This window comes from Drosophila ficusphila, unplaced genomic scaffold (assembly GCF_018152265.1).
Source record: "Drosophila ficusphila isolate 14025-0441.05 unplaced genomic scaffold, ASM1815226v1 contig_791, whole genome shotgun sequence".
Taxonomy (NCBI): Eukaryota; Metazoa; Arthropoda; class Insecta; order Diptera; family Drosophilidae; genus Drosophila; species Drosophila ficusphila.
In genome coordinates this window covers 6,395,006-6,408,680 of record NW_025064737.1, presented here as the reverse complement: position 1 = coordinate 6,408,680, position 13,675 = coordinate 6,395,006, and the positions used below count along the sequence as shown (strand labels likewise).

The 13,675-nt window shown below is 43.4% G+C and overlaps 1 protein-coding gene across 2 annotated transcripts in view; it reads right to left on the bottom strand.

Moving 5' to 3' along the window:
- LOC108101099 (serine-rich adhesin for platelets) overlaps window positions 1-13,675 on the bottom strand; it is a 44,795-nt gene that overhangs the window by 21,105 nt on the left and 10,015 nt on the right. The gene's annotated exons all lie outside the window — the stretch shown is intronic.

Genomic DNA, 13,675 nt, shown 5'->3' with positions numbered 1-13,675 from the left:
TGGTCCCCTCTACTTTTTCTTCTTTTTTTCGCAGTGAGATCTAGTGCCTGGCTTGTTTTTAACACCCGACCAGAGGCGGGGTTCCAAGTTGGGTTCTTGATTCAGACTTTGGTCTGGATCTGGATCGGTGTACCCAAATGGGTTTCAATTTACACACTTGTCGCCAGTGCTTTGCCCACATGGGAGTACCTGGAGCTGGGAGCCTTGTCATCGCCTGGAATAAGGCGCTTATTTATTTGCAATGGCTTATAGGAATTTCAGGCATCGGAACGCATCGCCTGGTATCGCGTTGCAAAGACATATCGCAATTATAAATCAGTTTAAGTTTAAGTCCCCCCCATCTGAACCCCCTGACATTAAGCAATGAAACCTTTTGAGCTCTGTTTGGCTTTGTCTTTGTCAAGTGGGCTGTCCGTCCGTCTGTCTGTCCGTATGTCCGTATGTCCGTCCGTATGTCCGTTCGCCTGTCCGTCAATCCTGTCCAGATCGCCTTCCACGCTCCGTGTGGCACCTTTGTTTGCATAATTCTGACGATGTGGCGACCGCCGCTGATTGCCAAACACGAACGAATGAATGATTGCCCCAGCTCGGATCACACGGATCTATCTGTCTATGTTTGCTAATAACTCAACAGCTAATCAGCGAGGAGCTCCCAGCGTGTAGCCCGCAATTAAGCGAGCAGAAATGTATCTTTGTATCTCTCTGTGTCTTCGGATCTTTGTATCTCAGCGTCTGCATCAACAAACAGCCTCGGATCTTGGATCTTGGATCCGCCGTAAATTCGAAGCACATGCCGTGCTGCATTAGACAAATCAATTATGCTGGCTCTTGGGTGGGGCCCCGATGTGTTTGACTATCTAATGGAGATGCAGATAAGCCGATCAGTGTGGGAAAGCCCCCACCAGAGGAACTCAAAATTCCAAATTCAGAATGCAGAATGCAGAAAGAGGCTTAGGCCCTCCTCAAACTAAGACGCTCCGCATGACCTGTCTTTCCGCCACGAAAACACATACGATATGCCTCGCAAATTCCATCAAAAGTCGTCAGCTGACGGCGAATTTTTGATTGCTATCGCGAAATGGCAGGGCAATAGCCGATAAGGCCCCATATTTTATTTATAACCGCCAAAAGAGCCGACTCTTAACGCACCGACTATTAGCACAAGTCAGCGCTTTGGGCCCTCTATTAATCAACATAATTGATGACAATTGGCCGGTGCCTTCTGGTGCGTGGTGTCGTAACAAAACGCTTATCGGCCATAGCTGAATCTAACACTATTAGTCAATGGATCGGCATCGCCATCGCACCAGCTGCTGCCTATCATCAATTTATCTGCAAAATACTCCCTGCACTCGAACCTCGCAGATAGAACTGCATTCTTGTCTCACTGATTTATGAATTTGACCGCCGAACCATTTGCGAAACGGGCTGCAAAGGCTCAGTTAATGACCCTGCCCACTCTCTATTTTTGCATAGATCTAGCATCTAGCATCGATTTTCTCCCAGGATCAATGGCCTTTCAGTAAGTTAGTAGGCGAGCGATCGGCACAGAAATTGAAATCAATTCGAGGCACACGCTCCTAACACACAAATGCGAGCTGAACTTTGGCGGCTGAGTGGCTTGATTGGACTGCCGATTGACGGGGTGACTGAGTGACCTAGTGCGGTTCGAGAAACTCCCAAGATCAATAGCTATTCAATTGAAATTGATCAAGGAAGTTCGCCGGAGGGAAAAAAAGGAGAAGCTTATGAAAAAACCAAGAAAAATGTGAAGGCGGTGAGTCAACGTTTAAAATAATAAGCACTATTTTTAGGCACTCAGAAATAGAAATTGACGTTTTATAATTATACATCCCATATAAACAACATTCAAAAGTCGTTTAAATTGTATCCAAAATAACTCTTAAAGTTGATTTGTTGTTTTATTTTATTAAATTTTTTAATAGGTTCCAAAAAGGAAAACACCCATTAGCTTAACTGCAAATAGTGCCATAAAATGTTACTAAATCGCCATAAAGGCACGCTCAAAATTATGCTAATGCTCGCATAACCAATCAGTAAAATTTCCATGAATAATTTTTCCATGATTTGCATGCCATTTCCTTTCTTACAGCCAACTTTCAGTGATCCAAATACTTAGCACAAATTTCTTGGAAAAAATCGCGCGCGTTTTAAAACGCCAGCTAGTAGCAGCTAGTTGGTTTTGCTTTGTTTTTCCAGCTATTTAGTCAAGCGATTAGTGTCAATTTGTGCAGAGCATAACTATAAGTACACAGCCTTATGTGCATATATAGTTATGGCCACTGTGGGTTGCTTTCTCGCGCTGGATTGTGTGTCGGCGTGTTTATTCAATTAGCATTTATTTTTTTCCGTTTTTGCCCGGCTATTTGGCAACCCAAGAGGGGCAAAAAAAAACATAAAAAAAATAAAGAAATGAAGTTGCCAGAGGAGGAAGATCCGCCGGCGGAAAGCCATGGCGATGACATGGACATAATTGCAGGCTATTTATCATGGCCAGTTGAACCGGGGAGCCGGAGAACTAGAGAACTGCAGTCGGCTGACAACTCAATGAGCAAACTACGCAATCGCAGAGCTCGAATTAACACACCTAGGCCACGTAGCAGATGCCATTGGAGCACCTGCCCCGCTGGGCCAAGTTCAAGTGCCCCAACCTCATCCACATCCATATCCACATTCACCTCCACATCCACATCCACGGCATTTAAATGCAGACAAAGTAATTGCCGAGCGCTGGCTGATTAAAATGGATTTATAAATTATGCAGCGGCGCGATTAAAATCGCCTGAATAGTCGCGTCGGCGGCGCTACCAAAGATATTTCCTCCCCCTTCACCCTTTCCGCCTTCGGGCCCTTGCGATCCTGCAATCCTGCCAAGCCTTACGTGCCCGCAGTTTGGCTAATAGAAAGATTTATCACCCCGTCGGCGACTTGCAGGCCAAGCTGCCAGCCAGAGCGCCCGATTTCCAGCTCAGCGATAAAAGCCGCCTTCAACTCGCCTTCGACCGCGTTACGATTTCAATTTTCATTTCACTCGCACGGCGCGTCAACTCCTCTGCTTTAGGGCATTATTTATGTGTGTGGATATTCGTGGACTCTATCTTCGCTTTTCCTTTTAATTTATGGCATTTAAATTGCAATTTCTTGTCGCCGAGTGGCGGAAAAAGCGCTGAAAACGTTGGCAAACTCTCCGCTGACTGCGATTTTCACACCTCGAAATTGTAACGCTTTTTCGGTTCCCCAAGTGTTCTTTCCATTAGCAACTTCGAACTGGCTTGGCTACGAATCGAATTGGTGGCTTGGAGGCTGGGCCAGCCCACATGTGATCGCCACTTTTGCCTGATTTGTGGTCAACATGAAATCACTTTTCATGGGAAACAAATTTTGTTGAATTGCCAGAGTAACGGACTAGTGAAGATATATCTGCGGCAGATTCCCCGCTGATTTGATAGATTATGCGGAGCACATGGCTGTGCCAGGTGCGAAAACCTAAACGCTTTGCCTGTTTATTGGTTGGGAATTCCAAGGATTGGCATTGATTGGTTATTTATGGAAATACTTCAGAGGATTTTAAGTTTTCAAGAGGGTTACTTAAGTTACCTAAAGATAAATTTCATTTATTAGGGTAGAATATATATTTAAGCCATTTATTTCCCTCATAAATCATTTTTAATGACTGCATTATAAGGTGTTAACTTAAGGTTTATATACACTCATATATTGTCCATTAAAGGTCCATTAAATGACGCAAAATCCCTAATCGAATAGCAAATAAATTCGCATACGTCAGGCGGCAGACAAGGTAAACTATTTGACAATCACGCCCTGAACTACGGACTCTCTATCGAAAGAAAGTGAATCCCGGTGAATGAATACATTTGGCTTTGGCTCACAGAAATCAATTAAGCGGAGAGAGACCGCCCAGCTATTGATCATGGGCCAATCCGAGGGCATTTATCTTCATTAGACCGCCGAGATGCAAATCAATCTGCCAAATGCCGGCGAGCATCGTCAGTGGAGATTGGTGATTGAAGCGGGTAACGGGGGGATATGTAAATATCGACGGATCGCTGATGTAATGCCGTAGATAGGCAGGCCCAGTGAGTTTTCCTTTTGGCCAACTGTGTGGCAATGGCGTGGAAAGCCTGCCTATTCGGCTGATAAGCAAATCAACAGGTTGAACGGGCGCCACACACTGGACAAACTGGTAGTCCAACATGGCATCCCATCGCATCGCATCTCACCTCGTTCAATCCCAATCTCAATCAAAGTAAAATTGTATCTGAAATGAATTGAAAGCGGGCGCCAGGGGGAAAATCCGTCCGAATCGCTGGTGAATTGAATCTAATCAAGGCACCGTTAGGCCAAAATCCCCCAGATCAGTATCTAATCGCGAGTCGTCCGAAGAATTTCAAAGCAATTAAAAGGCAGCCCCATGACGGATGCTCCACCTTTCGGCACCTGGCCTCTTCCCGCCGGAGATCTGGGCAAACAAATGCAGTTGTCGGGGATCAGCTGCCTCAATCGACACCCACGGCGCTGAAATCCGAATAGAGGTAATACTTTAATTGATCATGCCGTAAGTACATCGATTTCGGTGTTACAACAGAGCAGCTGCCACCCACGGCTACAGATTCGGTTATCTCGGGATCCAAAGATATATCTAAAATAGATGCAGGGATGAAAGTGCTCGAAACTGATTATGAAAGCCCTTTTTTTTGGGATGCGGGCTGGCGCTGTGACTCGTGCTAATGTCAAGCAGCGTTGATTCCCGGTGGTTCCCCGCCTCGGTGATTAAGTGCAGCGGATTTTCGTATTTACGGGAAAGTGGTGCAGCCACTTAACAACTTAATCCGCACTGTGCGTGGAACTCGGTTTTTTTTTTTTTGGTACTCACGGAGTGCTTTTATGTAATATTCCCAGAATAAGAACATTTCCATAAATCGTTCAATCGTAATGATCGTTTGAAATTTTAAACACGCATATTAATGTTAAAAAAAATTGTACAAAGGTTTCGAGTCACGTAAAGAGGGATATAGGTGCTTTTAAAATAAGTAAAAAAAAATGTCAATTGTAGTAGTTTTACAATCAAAATAGATTTTAAAATCAATATTCTTAGTATTGAAGTGGTATGAAACTTAAATTACCCTTCTTATTATTAAATGAATTTTCAAAATTTAAATTATGTTGAGTTATCATAAATGCTTTAAAGTTCCTTTCAACGGTATAAAATATTAAATTGACATATATTTCACAGTTAAAAGTCTTAAAGTGATCACCAATCCATTAGTGTATTTTCAGATACCTACATATATCACCACAAGTTCACGTTTTCCCGGCCAGATTGACTGATCACCTTAGCTGTTGCATTCCCTGGCCACCCGACATTTATTAGCATCTGTGTCCGATTCGCTGAAGTGGGTGCGCTGCTAATTTGGCACTCGGCAACAATTCAAGTCCGCGAGTCCGGTGGCGACACTTCCCATAGATCACTGCGTCTGGTTCCCGACAACCGAGATCGGAGGCCCGAAAAGCGCGTGGGCGTGCTCGGTAGTCGGGCGGACTGTCACGGACTGTCAGAGACGTTGCAAAGGTAATTAGCATGGCACCCCACAATACGAACTCCACTGACATTTGTCAACAATCTGTCAAAATAAAATGCAACAAAGGCCGCGGCGACGGTCGTAAATTTAATGCAATGCCTATTGACCAGTCCCAGGCAATTTTTATGGCTGATATGCGATATCACCATTCAGTCGATGGAATGGAGTGGCCAATTAGACGGGCACGATTCCAGTGGGCGGGAGCCACAAAGCCGAACAAAGGCCACCAGCTCCCCGTATTACTTACATTGTAGAACGCTAATGGAACTGGCCTTTGCCAGCCGCCAAATTATCATTCATAAATGCACGAACTGCTGCGGCTGATAAATGGGTCAATCAAGTGAAGTAATCGAGACGGGCGAAAGAAAGCCAGAACAAGACCAGAAAACGGGAAACAGAAAGAAAAAACTGTTGAACAAGTTAACAAGTTGTCTGCCCCGCGGCAGTGGAGCACTTTCAATTGTCGGGGGCCCAGTAAATTGAACGTTTAAAATTTATTGTCGCTGGCTGCCCACGTGGGTGGTCATTTTCCCTTTTTTGAAAGCCCCTTCGATGTCGGGGGACTCGAGTTAGTGGGTCACTGGAGCCAGCCTCATTACGCAACTGCATTTGCGGCCCCTCGTTTGCCCATTAAATCCGGCCATAAAATCAGGCATCCATCCTGCACTTCAATCACTCGAAGAAGAGCCATTCATCCGAGATCTCCTCCGCAGCTCTGGTGTTTGCCCCCAGTAAATAATGCGGAATACCTCGGGGATATCGGTCCTCCGACCGCTGTTTGGCAAATTAGCAAGCTCGTTAAGAAACCACTGAGGCTGGCCAGGCGGCTGCTCTATTGGCCAAAAAATGCCATTGAAAACAAACAGATTGCAGAGCTCCTTAAACTCAAGGCACTTTAGTGGCGCTCATAAAATTGACCTGCCACGGAAGCATTTTCACGCTGTCTGAGGAAAGTGTTTGATCTTCCACGAAAGTGCGCTCATAAAGCCCCTCGATCCGTTGATGATCAGCGGGCAATCAAATCGGATAATTAATACTCTGGCCAAGAATGGGCAGTAATGTGAATCCGAAAGTGAATGGGAAATGCAAAAGAATATCTACCGATGCGGAAGCACTTTGCAGAGGAATTTCACAAAGAATGTTATGTCATTCTGGGAGATCGGAGAAGTGAGTTGGAAGAACTGGGGAGTCGGCTCAATCAGCTGCCCATTCAGCCAGACACACTTCCTCATTGCCCTGGATAATCCAGCATGCAGTCATAGATACTAATTAAAACTCATTGTTCACTTTTGACGCCCATCAATTGATGGCCGGCGAAGCGATGACGATGCTGCCCTCGTCGGCCGGCCCAAACAATTGACACTTTTCCAATTGCACCTTTGCACACATGGCTGGAGTTTCGAAGGGGGTAACTGTGGGGATTGTGGGGTAATAGGGGGCTATAGGGGGATGTAGAGGGCGGCAGATGTCGGGGGAACCCGCACACCTTGCACTCATGCCGCTGGCGTCAATTAGTTTAAATAAGGCGTGTATACACAGAGAACGGGTTGGAGTCAATAACCCACACTTACAAAAAATTGCCATTAAATGCCTTATATTCAAATTTTTAATATAGAACATAAAATGTTAAGATTTAGTCGTACAAAATTATAAGATTTTTTTCCAAAATTTTTAAAATACCATTAAAATTTATTTTAATTTAACCTATCCCTTATTTGAATATTTTTTTCAATATTTAGGTAAATATTTTGGATAGCAAAGGAACATCTTAAAACTTTTAAATTTCAACAATATTCAAATGCTTTGTAGTTTTTAAGAAATCCTCATATTTGTTGGATAATAGCTTTTCCTTTTTTTTGAGTGTCGCTCAGACCTTCTCCCAGCCACACGCCACCCCTTCCTCAACCCCTTCCCCATTCCCTTCCCCCTCCGCCCTGCCCGGCAACCCCCAGCATGGTCATTAGAACTTTGTATACACTGCACAAGATCAGAACGCACTGGGACTCGCTGTGTGTGTCATCACCTCAATTGGGTTCACTTCCTACTTGCAAGACCACGAAATGCATCTGCAAGATGCGCGGCCACCATTAGTCGCCTTTTGGGTTTTCGCTTTTCACTTTTCCAGCGGAAGTCATTTTCGAGTTGGATATTTTCGAGACACCGAGAGCAAAGGCGCGTTTTATCAACGCAAATTGCAAACGCACTTAACCCGCTTCCAGTAGCTAAAATAGTCAATATAGAGCGGGATTCCGCGGCACGCGGGTCTTGAGTTTCCTTCTCCAGACCCCTTTCCCCAAGTTAATGGCCAGCCATAGTCGTGCATATTAAGGAGCTCCCCCTCAAAAAAGGGGGTGCGAAAAGGGGGCCGGTACGCTCTCTGCATGCAAAAGTGGATACAGCACGCCGAAAATTGTTTCGCCGGGTAGATTAGTGCGGCAATTTGTCGATTGGCTCTGTAAACTTGAGCTATTAAGTGCGAACATATTTGAGGAGGAGGTGTATCCAATCCGATCCCAAGGAGAGTCGGCTTTCGTTTAAACCGGATTCATAACGAGCATACGCCTCGTGTAAATTGAAATTTTGTTATTTTGAGCGCGTGTGTGCGGCTGTCAATGATGGTTGTTGTTGTTGTTGTTGGTCGGGTAATGGGGTTGTTGGATCTGCAGCAGCGAAACGATCATTAATATGTCATTTACAAGTTGGCAAATTGTCGCCAATAAATTGTTTTCGGCCTGCATAGAAATAATATCCGCAGACAGGTAAGTCAAGACTTTCTTGCAGCTATTTATTTACAATATTTTAATCTAAAATATTTACAAATTACCTTTTGAATGACTCAGCTATAAAGATGTATCTTCTTATTTACAAAATACCTACACCTATTTGTAGTTCATTTAGTATCTGAGAACTATAATTTCCCAAGCCCATCCGTCAATTTCACTTTCAATCATAATCAGTCAGCACTTTCAAAGAAAAGGAGAACTTTCGCTTTTCTCGGCCCAAATGTTTGGCTTGAGTAAACAACAATTTCTCACATCTCTTGAGGAAGTTTGGTAAATGCCAGAGATATCGAAGGTGTAACTGCGGTTCACTCAAATAATTCTTGGAACTCCGCGACGCCGAACACTTTCTTATCAACTTTTTAGGTGCGTAGGCTTCTATTTTCCACAACTTTAGATTTACGATAGCACGGGCAATTGGCAATTAAGTGCAATTAATTTATAATCCCCCGGGGGCACTACCATAGAGACCTACTTAGTTACAGAGTTGCAGAGTAGGTGACACACTTAGGACCAAACTTTTTATGGGGCAATTCCGAAGATAACACACCTAAGCTCTCCGATATGATATTTATGATTGTTGAACTTCGGAGCGGGGGAAATCTTTTGTGGCGCCCAAAGGAATTTTTTCATGTGAATTATTGCAAATGACTTCAATTTTAGGTGTTGGGCAATGAGTTGAATTATCTGCGCTATCGGTGAGCAATTTCGGTTCGAATTAATCACTTTATTTGCACGAAATCCGGTTGGCTAAAAAGGCATCGAGTTGCAGAAGAAAATCGAGGAAAAATGCAATTGCATCGCCAACGCAGAGTGCATTAATAAGCTGATCCAGTTTCGGTTTGGGGTTTTCCTGTTTTATTGCAACTTGTAGGTGGCCGTGTTTTGACTGTTTACCACTTGTTCACTGGCCTCTGTGAAGTTGACCGCTTTTTGGGCACTCATCCGATTTCGTGCCAACCCAAATTTTTCCAACTCTGCGAAATGCATGTCTGGGCCCCCAGATTTACGACTCGAATGACCATGAACGTGTCGGTATGGAGATGTCTATATAGACGGCTACGTATCTGGTCAAATTATCGCTTTGCTATGCGAACCGCAAAACCGAACCAAATGTAAAGAAAACTCCACTAAAAATTCACTTAATTTTAAGTTTCTCTATGAAGCTGGCTGTCTAAGTAAAGAAAGTGCATGCCTTAGTTTTCCAAAGGTTACAAATAAAATCTACATAGAAAAAGCACTGATTTTAACATGAGAAAAAGTGCATCTTACTTTCAATCTGTTTGTATTAAATACAAAATATATCTCGGTTAGCTATCGGTTTATAATTGATTAATTTCTCTTAAACTAATAGAAACCTAACTGTAATTAATTTATCTTGATAATAAAGGCTAACTATAAAAGCCCCCAAGGGTACACAATGAAAGAGAGTAATGGTATCATATTACTCATACGCCCCATTTTCCCTCGCAGCCTTCACTTTTTAGTCATTGCCAAAAATATGGAATGTCTCGAGTGGTTTCTGTGCCACCGGGCACTACTTGGATTTCTGCTGGTTGGACCTGAATGTGAATCGGCCTGGGTGAAAATGAATTGGCCGTAAAAATGATTGTAAAACAACGCCAATAACCACGGCAGCAACAGCCGCCGAGAACTGCGTGCAAAATGTCATTAATCATTGTAATTTATATAGCGGACCAGCTTCATAAACCATCGACGACTTCGGAGGCCGTTTACAAAATGTTTTCGGCCTTATGCGTTTACGCATAATTTAGCAATGTTGTCAATGCAGGCGGGTAAACAAAATTCATCGATGTTTCATGATGCTTTTGACCAATTACTGCAACCTAGACCTTTTTTATAAAACCGAACAAGTGGAGAGGAAAGTCCACAGGCAAACAGTTCATTGCCACCTGGCTAAAAATAAAGAAGTCAGCACCGGCCGAAAAGTCGAGCGGCTGCCGGAAAAACATTCGCAGAGGAAGAGCCTCCAAATAACCCACGCCAACTTTCTGGTAAGTCCATTTGACATATTGCGTCGTCCGCTCGCCCATTTGCCATCCCTGTTGCTCCCCCGAAAACTATGGGGCATAATCTTATCTAAAACAAAACACTTTCGCGGTATTTCCAAGTGCCATGTTGCCCGGCGCATAAATCAGCCGCCACTACCGGCACCACTGCCACTGCTGACTGATGATGAGCCACCTCGCTGACAATAGGTTGTCAAGTGTTGTCTCCTCGTCTTCCCGCCACCCACTCGCTTACAGTTATAGTTATAGCAGATATATCCACCGAAACTCGGATCTTCGAAGGCATTTAATCAGAAGGCAGATGGAGAGGCCCACAGCGAGTTCAGCAGAAAGCGTTTAAATTTGTAAATATAGTAATGATTTGAATAGCGGTTCCACACATTCTAAAAGGTCTTGAGTTTACATAAGATATGTATTATATATATGCTTATAATATACACATCCAAGTGAGAAATGAATCATCTTTGGCTAGTCTACAAAAAGTTAAACATATGTTTAGCTTCATATAAAGAAATGAAGTATGACACTTTTGCCGAATTATTAATTATGCACATATTTTCAGAAAACTAGAACTCAAAAATACAACAAAAAATTTCCAATAAATTACAAACTAGTTTTTGGCGAACCTTATAGTATAATATCATGTATATATGTAAACATATTTCAGCTACCTACAGAGTATCTTAAATTCTGTTTAGAATTCCCCGAAACATACAGCATCTATTTTTCTTTTCTGCTCTGTCCAAGCTGAAAATTCAACAATAAATTTGTTGGCCGCCGTCTAGCCAGCAGAAGTGAGATCGTTTCGTTGGATCCGTGACGTAGCCACCGGCAAAATGTTTGTGTAAAATTAATTTATCGTATTGTGTGCCGAAAGTGATATAATAGTCCAGCCATTTGTGCTGCTCAGGAATTAACTGTGTTGAAATTTCCTTTATTCTTTTCATGCCTGATTGCCGTGCCGAATCTATTAATCAAGCTCTCGGGGGATTAAAATTGATGCAATTATCTAAATTTACAAAAAAAATGTAGGAGAGAAATAAAAAATAAACTGGAACCATTTTTAACGAGTTTACTTTTTCGAAAATATTCTCAACAAAGGCGGCGTTTGTTGACTTTTTTACGCACCAAACATTCGACAATAACTTTGTGGCGTTTCTAGAACGACGCCACATTGAAAGGCTTGGCTTTCTGTTGTGGCAGATAAAGAAAATCGTAAAAAATAATAACAACATAGAAGATTTAGATTTACAAAGACAATTAACAAGCCGAATTTAAGAGCCGAGTGACAGTGAAAGTAACAGCAGCTGGATCGATGCAATGTTGGCCAAAACTGTCGGGGCAACTTCATCAACTTCACCAGCCGCAAAAGACGTGGCGTAAATTAAGTTATCAAAAGATGCTGTCGGAAGCTTTTAGCATCCACCAGCGGCTTCAGCTTGCTAAGATTTCGGCCGACTTGGGCTTCACTCAACTTCACACCTCGCTCCACGCACTAAATCAGTCGCATAATTGCCGTCTGCCCGCCGGGCCAAGTACTCTCCATACATCATCTCGAAAATATGGTATGCACGCCCCCCGTGCAAAGGTTTCTGCAGTCCGGATCGGATCGTGTTGGGTTTGTGGTTGGGGTTGGGGCTTGTGGTTGGGGTTTCGGTTCAGGTTCAGTTTCAGTTGGGGTACAGATGGTGGAGTCTACTCCTCTCGGCACTCCGACACCGTTAGTCGGTGGAGCAATTTGCGGCAACTGCAACTGGCGTTGCGCTTCACCCGACTTTTGGAGGTCAACTGGTTGATGAGACTCGCGAGATGCCACTGAAGATGCAAGCTGACGGAGTGGAAAACTCGCGAGATTTGGTCATTTTCAGTCTGTTTGGACAGCTTTATTTCGAAGCAGTTGTCACTGTCTGTTGGCAGTTTTATGGCTTAGCAACATGTAAGCGCTTTCCAGCGATTTATGGGTAGTAAAAGATACAATACAATGAAATTACTTCCAATAAATTGTACAACAAAGTTAGTTACTTGTTATATCTATTTGATTAGTATAATATTTTGTAAATTTGTTTTATATAAAGTACCCTTCTTTCTCTGATAATAATTAATCTAGGCAAACTTATAAAGATAACTTATATTTCTTGCGAAAAATGGTTGTTTTTGCAGCTTCATTCCTTGATCTCTTATGTCAACTTAGCATTTCGCCACATAATGCCACATCATAGAAAGTTTTAGAACCTCATCAAGTGCGAAAATGTTTATATTCAGCGATAAAGCTCCACGTCGAACAGAAGCTGATCACGATATCCGGAGATTGTGGCGTGAACGTGATTTTTGGAGCACTTTGAACAATTTACAGCCCATAAAAGACTCACTCGGTCACTAATAAACACAAATTGCTCTGTTAGTTGCCACTGATTTGGCTTGTGAAAGTCGAGGTCCGAGGGTGAGAGTACCCCAAACCGATTCCGAATCCAAAACCGAAACCGAAACCTCCCACATTTTCGACTCGTTGCGTGACCATAAAAATCTTTACCGCCACCCACCCAATCGAATAACACGCACTCCATCAGAGGAGTCTTATAAAAGCTCTCTTACGCGGCAATTTCAATCTTATCGCACTCCACTCGCATTATCGCCGTCCGATCGAGTCCAAAATCAAATTAACACCTGAGGCAGATATGTAAGGTACAACAACGGTGGTGAATTAAAAAATTTGTACCCAGGCGAAACAAAATCCCCACCGTACATATCTATGCGGCATCTCGATGGACTCATGGTGTTTCTCAACGGCGATGAGCTCGTCCGATAAGCGCTCGCGTTTTTATATCTCACGCAAACCGGACAAGCCAAGTTGTACAACAAGTTTTTCGGTGGCTTTATCGGTATCAGTGCTGCAAATTGCTGGCTGCCAGGAAGTTAATGAAAATGAAGCTGTAAATTAATTCGAGCGGGCCAAAAGTTATGCAAATGCCCGGCCAGACTGACCTGACTCATTTCATTGCCCCAGAGGGAGCCCATCGGACTGCTAATCAGGGCGAGCGGTTAATTAAGGCGAGATTTATGCCCTTAGCCCACTAAAGAATTTATATGCCAAATAATACAGTGCTGGGCCGAGCAGAGCCGCAGCATTGCCAAATCAAGTGTCTAACTTAATGATGCCCAACGTAAACAGACGAGAGCCGCAGAAAATACGATTTCTTCGCCAGTTCTCTCGGGTGCGTAATACACGCAGCTTGGCAGCGTTTTA